This window comes from Balaenoptera physalus, assembly GCF_965194825.1.
Source record: "Balaenoptera physalus genome assembly, chromosome: 16".
In the NCBI taxonomy this organism is placed as follows: domain Eukaryota; kingdom Metazoa; phylum Chordata; class Mammalia; order Artiodactyla; family Balaenopteridae; genus Balaenoptera; species Balaenoptera physalus.
In genome coordinates, this window is record NC_138898.1 from 66311530 (window position 1) to 66320608 (window position 9079).

At 46.7% G+C, this 9079-nt stretch overlaps 1 long non-coding RNA gene across 1 annotated transcript in view; it reads right to left on the bottom strand.

Moving 5' to 3' along the window:
• Window positions 1-8093, bottom strand: part of LOC309645111 — a 31146-nt gene extending 23053 nt beyond the window's left edge. The window contains exon 1 of the long non-coding RNA XR_014254746.1: window positions 6862-8093. This is a non-coding gene — a long non-coding RNA (uncharacterized lncRNA). The remainder of the gene's footprint in view (window positions 1-6861) is intronic.
• Window positions 8094-9079: the final 986 nt, after the last annotated feature.

Here is a 9079-nt window from a genome sequence, read left to right on the forward strand (position 1 = left end):
TGCAATCATTGTTGCTTTTGTTGTGGTCATCCATGTACAATGCTTGGTGTCAGTCTATTTATCTCTTGTAAAAATAAAATACAGTGTGTGTGTGTGAAAAAATAAAAAAATAAAATAAAATAAATTAAAAAAAATAAAATAAAATAAAAAAAAAAAAGAAAGCCCAGAGATAAACCCACACACATATGGTCACCTTATCTTTGATAAAGGAGGCAAGAATATACAATGGAGAGAAGACAGCCTCTTCAATAAGTGGTGCTGGGAAAACTGGACAGCTACATGTAAAAGAATGAAATTAGAACACTCCCTAACACCATACACAAAAATAAACTCAAAATGAATTAAAGACCTAAATGTAAGGCCAGACACTATAAAACGCTTAGAGGAAAACTTAGGCAGAACACTCTGTAACATAAATCACATAAATCACAGCAAGGTCCTTTTTGACCCACCTCCTAGAGATGGAAGTAAAACGAAAACTAAACAATTGGGACCTAATGAAACTTAAAAGCTTTTGCACAGCAAAGGAAACCATAAACAAGACAAAAAGACAACCCTTAGAATGGGAGAAAATATTTGCAAATGAAGCAACTGACAAAGGATTAATCTCCAAACTTTACAAGCAGCTCATGCAGCTCAATATCAGAAAAACAAACAACCCAATCCAAAAATGGTCAGAAGACGTAAATAGACATTTCTCCAAAGAAGATATACAGATTGCCAACAAACACATGAAAGGATGCTCAACGTCACTAATCATGAGAGAAATGCAAATCAAAACTACAATGAGGTATCACCTCACACTGGTCAGAATGGCCGTCATCAAAAAATCTACAAAAAATAAATGCTGAAGAGGGTGTGGAGAAAAGGGAACCCTCTTGTATTGTTGGTGGGAATGTAAATTGATACAGCCACTATGGAGAACAGTATGGAGGTTCCTTAAAAAACTAAAAATAGAACTACCATATGACCCAGCAATCCCACTCCTGGGCATATACCCTGAGAAAACCATAATTCAAAAAGAGTCATGTGAAAAAAAAAAAAAATTTTTTTTTTAATTAAAAAATTTTTTTAAGGATTGTGACATTTTAAAAACCCATGTTTGTGGAGTAAAACTCATTCGTCTAACTAATACTAGGGAATCCCCCCGGGAAGGCTTCCTGGCTACCTCCTGCCCAGCCTCTGGACACTCCCCTCTGCCTGTTCTCAGCCAGGAGTCAGCTCTTAAACACACGCAAAGCACTCAGAACAATCCCTGGCTCACAGCACGGCTCCATTAGTGCCCACCCTTATTGCTGTTAGGATTCCATCTAGCGCTTTACAAGCTTCAGGTGAGAAGTCCTAGTTTGCTAAAACACCAGCACGTCCTCCTGGGACGAAAAATCTCTGACAGTGCTGAGCATATGACAGAAAAAAAAAAAAAAAATCAACAAGTTTTCCTCCAAACGTGTAAGGAGAAAAATGTAAAGATGCACTGGTGAGTCCCAGACATAGCCCATCACTAACCTCTCTCCTTGAGCTACTGACTTGATGACCAAACAGCCTACTCTTTTTTTTTTTTTTTTTTTTTTTTTAATTTATTTTTATTTATTTATGGCTGTGTTGGGTCTTAGTTTCTGTGCGCGGGCTTTCTCTAGTTGCGGCAAGCAGGGACCACTCTTCATCGCGGTGCACGGGCCTCTCACTGTCGCGGCCTCTCTTGTTGCGGAGCACAGGCTCCAGACGCGCAGGCTCAGTAGTTGTGGCTCACGGGCCCAGTTGCTCCGTGGCATGTGGGATCTTCCCAGACCAGGGCTCGAACCCGTGTCCCCTGCATTTGGCAGGCAGATTCTCAACCACTGCGCCACCAGGGAAGCCCCAAACAGCCTAATCTTATAATCACTCACTTCCTGTGTGTCATTGCTTTTAGTAACCACGTGCCGTGGCTACCCCTTTCCTCCTGCAGACCCCAACTGGTGCTTTCCCATACAAGCCTCTTCAGGGTCCAGGTTTTTCCTTCAGCTTCACACAGCAAATCCTGTGACCCACCCCATGAACCAGAGTGAGCCCACCGTGTTCTCCCTGACCTGGATTGCCCCGTCCAGCCCGAGACAGCCATCCATCCAGACCCTGGTTACTCTCCAGCTGAGGCTGGACTCAGAGGAGAATTTTTTTTTTTAATTATTTATTTATTTATTTATTTATTTATTTTGGCTGTGTTGGGTCTTCGTTTCTGTGCGAGGGCTTTCTCTAGTTGTGGCAAGTGGGGGTCACTCTTCATCGCGGTGCGCGGGCCTCTCACTATCGCGGCCTCTCTTGTTGCAGAGCACAGGCTCCAGACACGCAGGCTCAGTAGTTGTGGCTCACGGGCCTAGTTGCTCCGCGGCATGTGGGATCTTCCCAGACCAGGGCCCGAACCCGTGTCCCCTGCATTGGCAGGCAGATTCTCAACCACTGCGCCACCAAGGAAGCCCCTCAGAGAAGAATATTCACGGTTCACTGCAAACACACGATCGCCAGTGAGACTGAGAGCCACATGCCCAGACAGGAAAGCCATCCGCAATGAACCCTGGTGTGCGCTGGGTCCCCACACAGACACACTTTGACCAGGAACCTTTGTACATGCAGTTTTAGCTCTGGGGTTACAAGGCCACCCCCTAAAGTCTGAAAAGGTGAATGTCAGGCAGTTGCCACAAGCTAAATACTGATGCCAGGGTCACAAAAACCCAATGGTAATGTTTCCTGTGGATGACACTACCTGAAAGAGACCCATTGTTAGCAAACAGTCAACTCACTCTATCTTTTGAGCATATCAAATTACTAATAGAGAATATAATGGCACAGCGGGGTGTAAAGAAAAACAGTCACCCACGTACCAGTCCTAACTCTGTCGCTAAGCTAAACAGCTATCAGTTACTCATCATGAAGTCTTAAGCAGGACACGTACCAGCTCCCGACTGTGTAATAAATGCTCCTGTTCCTTATCACAATAAAAGTATGAATTTCCTCCTTAACACTCTTCTCCCACCCAAAGCCCCACCTTCTCACACATGTGCACGTGCACAAACACACACACAAACGCTCGCACAGCTCGGCTGGCTTTCCCTTTCAAGGGAGGGCATTCAAACTCTCTGTGCATCATTTTGTTGCGACAACTTTCTAAATGAGAGTGCTTGTCCTCTCCATGCTTTATCCCTCCAGGTCACGTTGGACTTTTCAAGTTAGGTGTTCCTAGGGACGTTAGGGACCAGTCTCTGCTCATACAGCTTTGACATTGGTTGGGTTCCTTTGCATTTTACAAGCAGGACGCTGATAACCACCTGCAACTTCATGCTAGAAACTTATGAGAGTCATTTTTTTTAATTTATTAAAAGCATGTTAACCCAGCATTAAAGAAGAGTAATACCCCACATGTGCGTCCGTTTCCGCTCACACTCACTGATTTTAAAGAAATTGCTGCTTTTACAAAATTCAAAGGCCTGGGAAAGAAGGCTTTTAATAATGCAGTTAAGCCTTCTGTGAATATTTTATTAAGTTCTCGTATATCCTAGCTCACTAATAAAAATCTGGAGCAAGAATACTGGTACATTTTACTTCCCATCATGATAGAAGGAGATTAAGAAAAAAAAGTCTTGGGACTTATTATTAGGTTTTTTCCCTCCCCAGAACAGTTGTTTTCACTGAAAGCCCTTGGTCTCAACCTGTTCTGAAAAAGTGGGAGTTCATTATACGTGAAATGATTCGTGAGTACACATTCTTCCAGGGTGACAAAGTCCCTACGTCCTGGGAGAAGGGTGATCACACAAGGGGGAGACAATTCTTGCCTCAGTTAGGTGCACACATTACTGTGGGACCCAGGGGATCAGTCTCTAGATTTTTCTCCCAGTTACACCCACAAAGGACAGGCTCTTGGGGGACTGCAAGGACTTCAGGTCTCTCTAGACAGACAAGAGGAATCACTTCCAACTGCCTAAAGGAAAACTGGAAAGAAATACGACACTCATTCACTCAAAACTACCTCATACACCTGACCTCAACTCCTCTTGGGGAAAGAAATTTCGGTTGAACTAGTACAGTCTTTTTATAGGAAACTCTCTAAATGTTCCAAATCCTGGGTTCTGCCTCAGCAACAGTGGTGCAAAAGAAGGTGGAGCAGAGACCTGGGGTATCTCTCCTTGCTGGGGTGGGGGCGTCCAGCTTCCACCTCTGCCTTGAGGCTGAATGATCTCAAGCAAGTGTCTGGTTCAAACTGTAAATGCGGGGGGAACTGGATTCCAGGGGCTCTCAGCCCCTTTCCCTCTAAAATCTCACTGTTGTGTGAGCCCACCAGCTGGCTTGGGGATCTTTGGTTTTACAGGAGTAGTCATTCTACTGGTTGGATCTGCAGAGGGGGTCTGAACTGTCTGAAAGGGGAGAGGGAGCCCGGGAAAATCACATATTAGACACAGCACAGCCGTGTGTCCTAGAAGAGCTTGGTGAGAAGCCTGGTAAATAGACCCTGGATGGTGGCCCTTCACTAACCACCTCTCCTTAGGCACTTCCTGGGTGCTGGTAGATTGTAGGTGGGCACTTTGTAGACTTAACTCACTTCATCCTCACAACAGTCCTGTGAGGTAGGTACAGGTGACAGTGACTGTTGTTTGCCTCCCAATTCCATCTTCCCCTTCCTTCTTACTAACAGAACCTTGGGAATGTGTCCACCTGGAAAACTATATTAGTTAGTTAGTGCTGTGTAACAAATAAGCCCAAAACTTAGCTGAAAACAACAAACATTTATTATCTCACAGTTTCTGTGGGTCAGTTTTGTGGGTTTTCTGGATCAGGTCTCTCAAGAGATTGCAGTCAAGATATCCACTGGGGCTGCAGGCATCTGAAGACTTAACTGGGGGAGAATGTTCTTCCAAGCTCATTCATGAGGCTGCTGGACTGAGGGCCACAAGTCTTCACTAGCTTTTGACCAGAGACATCAGTTACTTATCTCGGGGGTCTCTCTACAAGGCAGCTCACAACATGGCACTGACTCTCCTCAGAGCAAAAGAGCAAGAGAGGGCACCCAAGACAGTAGTCACCATCTCTTTGTAACCTAATCTCAGAAGTGACATCCTATCACTTTTTCCATATTCTATTGATTAGGAGAAAGTTACTAGGTCTGGCCCACACTCAAGGGGAGGGAATTACACAAGGGAGTTAACACCAGGAAGCAGGGAGTAGAGGATTCCTACCACAACTACCTTTCCCAGACTCCTTTGAAGCCAAACATGGCCATTTGACTAAATTCTAGCCAATGAAATATAAGCAGTTTTGTTGTGGACTTTAGGGAAGTCTCCTAAAAAGGGAGTCAGAATATAGCTCTTCTTTCTTGTAATCTGGAACATAATGGCTGGAGCTCTAGCAGCTATTTTGGACTATGAGGTGACCTTTGAAATGGAAGCTAATGTGGGAAAACTGAAGGAGCCTGTCTGTGATGACTTCATAGGCTCATCCAAGTAGCCCCGACTGCCTGCCTTGGGAGTCTTGTAATTTGGGGTGGGGAGCAGGTGTTTAATCCATCTTTTTTTTTAAACATTTTTATTGGAGTATAATTGCTTTACACTGGTGTGTTAGTTTCTGCTTTATAACAAAGTGAATCCATCTTTTTTTAAATTTTATTTCAACATTTTATTGTAAATAAAATGTTTAAATTTTATTTAAACATTTTAAAAATTATTTTATTTTACTTTTCGAGTTAAAATACACATAACATAAAATTTACCATCTTAGCCATTTTATGGTTACAGTTCAGTAGTATTAAATACATTTACACTGTTGTGCAACCATAACTCATTTCCTCTTGTAAATCTGAAACTACATCTATTAAACAATAACTCCCCATTTTCCCCTTCCCTCAGCCCCTGGCAACCGCCATCCACAGGAGTCTTTCACATGAGTGTTTTAAGCTACTGAGTTCAGAACTCTGTCACTCACAACTCAACCCAGTCTTATAACACATCCTTCTTCCAATGCTTCTAGAAAGAGATCATCTAGAGTTCCTGCCCATCTTCTAGACAATTTTCATCATGTGAAATCAAATGGAAGACACGAATGGCATGCATAGCAGCCTGGCAAAACAGTCCTTTTACTAGGGCAGGGAGTAAAGATTGCTGTTTTTATCCAGTATGTTCCCTGTCTCTCCTGTAGGGACACTCAGCAAGGAACACTGTGGACCGGGCAATTGTCAGTTTGGGAAACATGCCCAATTTCAGAAGAAGTGATAGGGAAGGCTGGACTGAAAGAGTGAAAGGTCTGCGTGACAGATGGTCTGTGTTTGAAGGCCGGCTGCCCCAGGCTACCGGCAGAGTTTGGTTAACGCCCTTTCAGAGCAGGGTCAGACAGACAGACGCCTTCAGGCACAAAGCCACCTCCCTGTGGAGAAGAGCCTAATCAGACCCCCACTAGAGTACGAGGGAAAGCTCTGGCAAAGACGGGCCATCCCCTAACCAGGGAACTCCATTTCAAACCCCAGGACCTGCCAGAGAAACCAGCCTTCCGCTGGTGGTTAAGTGATGCTCATCAACTCAACGTCTGTGTGGCCCTTTCGCGGGTGAGGTACTTTTTTCTGCTTTCATTCCCTCACCCTGACCTATAGCAGTAGCTGCAGACAGAACACTAAGGTCAAAAAGTGCTCCTCAAGGGGCTGGAGACACTCGACTTTCTCAAGTTAAGCTAAACATTTCTGTTTTACTCTTGGTGCAAGGCTACAATAACTACATACCAGAAAGCTCTTTCACAGACTGTAGGGTCCTTCCTGTACCCAAATATTCCTTGTAGTAGTCAGGGCTTGCGTGGTGGCAAGCGCCAAAAATGTAACAGACCAAGATAGAGAAGGTTTATTGATTTACTTACCGGGAAAGGATGGGGTGGATCTGGCACTGGGCACAAATGGATCCTGGACTCCAGGGCTGCCATCCATGTGCTCGCTCAAACTGGTTCATCTGTCTCTCGGAAGTGGGTTCTCAATGCGGTTGGGAGAAGGTCTGCTGCCTGCAACCCCAGACCACGTGCTTCCAGTGCCGCGCCCAGAATAGGCACGAGACACTTCCCTGCGACTCCATCTGCCTAGGAAGTGATTGGCCCATCCCAGGTCGAGGGAGCACTCTGATTGGCTGGGCCTGGGTCATGTGCCCACCTCCTGCAGAGGAGGGCGGGGTGCTGTGGATGGTAGGGCCCTACCAGAATTACGTGATTGGACAAGCTCGGCTCAAAGAAACGGGATGCTTCCGGAAAAAAAAGGAACCCGTTTTTACTCAGTCCAACGTTGTAAATATGTGGATGAAGGTTTTTCTGTGCATGTGTGCAAAACCAAGTGCCCTACTGAATCCAGCTTGCAGGTGGATCTCTCAATGCACTGGCCCTCCTGAGCCTGGTTGGGGGCTCCTTCCCCCTCAGTACTCTGTGTCCTGCTTTCTTTCTATCTTCCTGACAGCCTCCCTCATTCTCCCACCTGCTTTGTTTGAATGGGGACCTCAACCAGCTATAAAGGTCCTGGGGCAGATCCTGCCATTTTCCCTCCAGGATGGGTGAGCTTCCTCCGTTGGCGGAGAGGGAATCCCCTCTCTAGTCCCCGCCTAAGCCCTCTCTCTGAGAGCTGCCCTCGTGTTCTCCGAAGACAGAAGAGCTGCTGGTAAGCCGGGCTGCTAATTCCAGATGACATTTGACCTTTCAACTCCAACAGGCTGAGTGGCAGCTGAGTGCAAAGCCGCAGCTGGACGTTGACAGTTCTTGGCGGAAAAGAGAAAAGGGAGGGAGGTGCAGACCCCACCCAGCTCCTGGGGGAGGAGGGGCAAGCGGATTTGATTGACGTATCCCAGTTCCAGCTGAGGAGACATGGGGTATAAGCTCCTTTTCTTGGGTCATAAGATAAAGCAACACTTTCCAAGAAGCATAACTCTGTCGGTGACCCCGTACATTTATGTCTGTTCATAGCAGCCTTAACGTGGCCAGGAGTCCTGGAAAATGTGGCGGGGTTACTCAGGACCACCCAGAGCGCCTTCAGGCTTGTTTCCACCGTGATGTCAGGCATCGGGTGGACGTCTGCAGCTGGTGGTTTCTGCCCTCTCGCTGCTGCGGAGAGGCAAGGGCAGCCCTCCTAAGAGAGTGGAAGTTCGTGCCCAAGAGACGAGTCACATGAGCTCCGGAACAGACAGAGGGCAATGGCAGACCTCCAGAGTCAGGGGAGGACCTCAGGAGTCTTTGTCTCTTTTTCTCCTTTCATGGTTGCATCTTAACCCCTCATTAGGCTGTCAGCCTGGTGTAGTAAAGGAGGGTCTCCAGACCAGCCATTCTCAGGGGTCCTGTCTTTGCTCCCTTCCGGGTCTACATTTTCTGTCTAGCCACACTCCCTCCTGCTGCTGCACGTTGGACCCTATTTTCTTCCTTCCTTCCGTCCTCCCTCCCTCCCTCTCTCCCTTTCTTTTCTTTTTCATTTTTTGCCACTCCACGGGGCATGTGGGACCTTAGTTCCCCGACCAGGGATCGAACCCGTGCCCCCCTGCAGTGGAAGTGCAGAGTCTTAACCACCAGACCGCCAGGGAAGTCCCTGGACCCTGTTTTTTCAGTCATCTCACTCATTTGGAGGCAAAGGAGAGAAAGAACATAGTGATGGGGAGCCTGGTCCTGGCAGACATGGACTGTGGCCCCATTTGGTTTCCAGGCACTTGTATGAAACCCTCCTTTCGCCCTGTGTTTCTAGGGGCCCCATTTATGACAGGAAAGACATGGCGATACTCAAGAGTTCATTTCAAACTGTTTAGCTTTTGTCTCTCTCTCTCTTTTTGGTGCTGGGGTTCAGAGGGAAGCAGCAGAGAGGGGCAGAGCCTCCCCTACTCTTGCTCAAGCTCTCTTCCTCTGCAGAGGGGCATTGGCTTCCAGAATTGAGCCGTTTCTCGGCACCTCGGTCTATTTTTACAGTCGAGCCGGCTGCCCCATGCCAACGTTTCTTACCACAAATAGAACTTCTGGAAAGGCCTACCGGTTTCCTCGGGGCTTTCAGACACCTCTTCACATTTCGCTTGGCTCCCCTTCCGCAGCCCCAAAAGGGAATATCTGGAGCCCCTCGTGATCG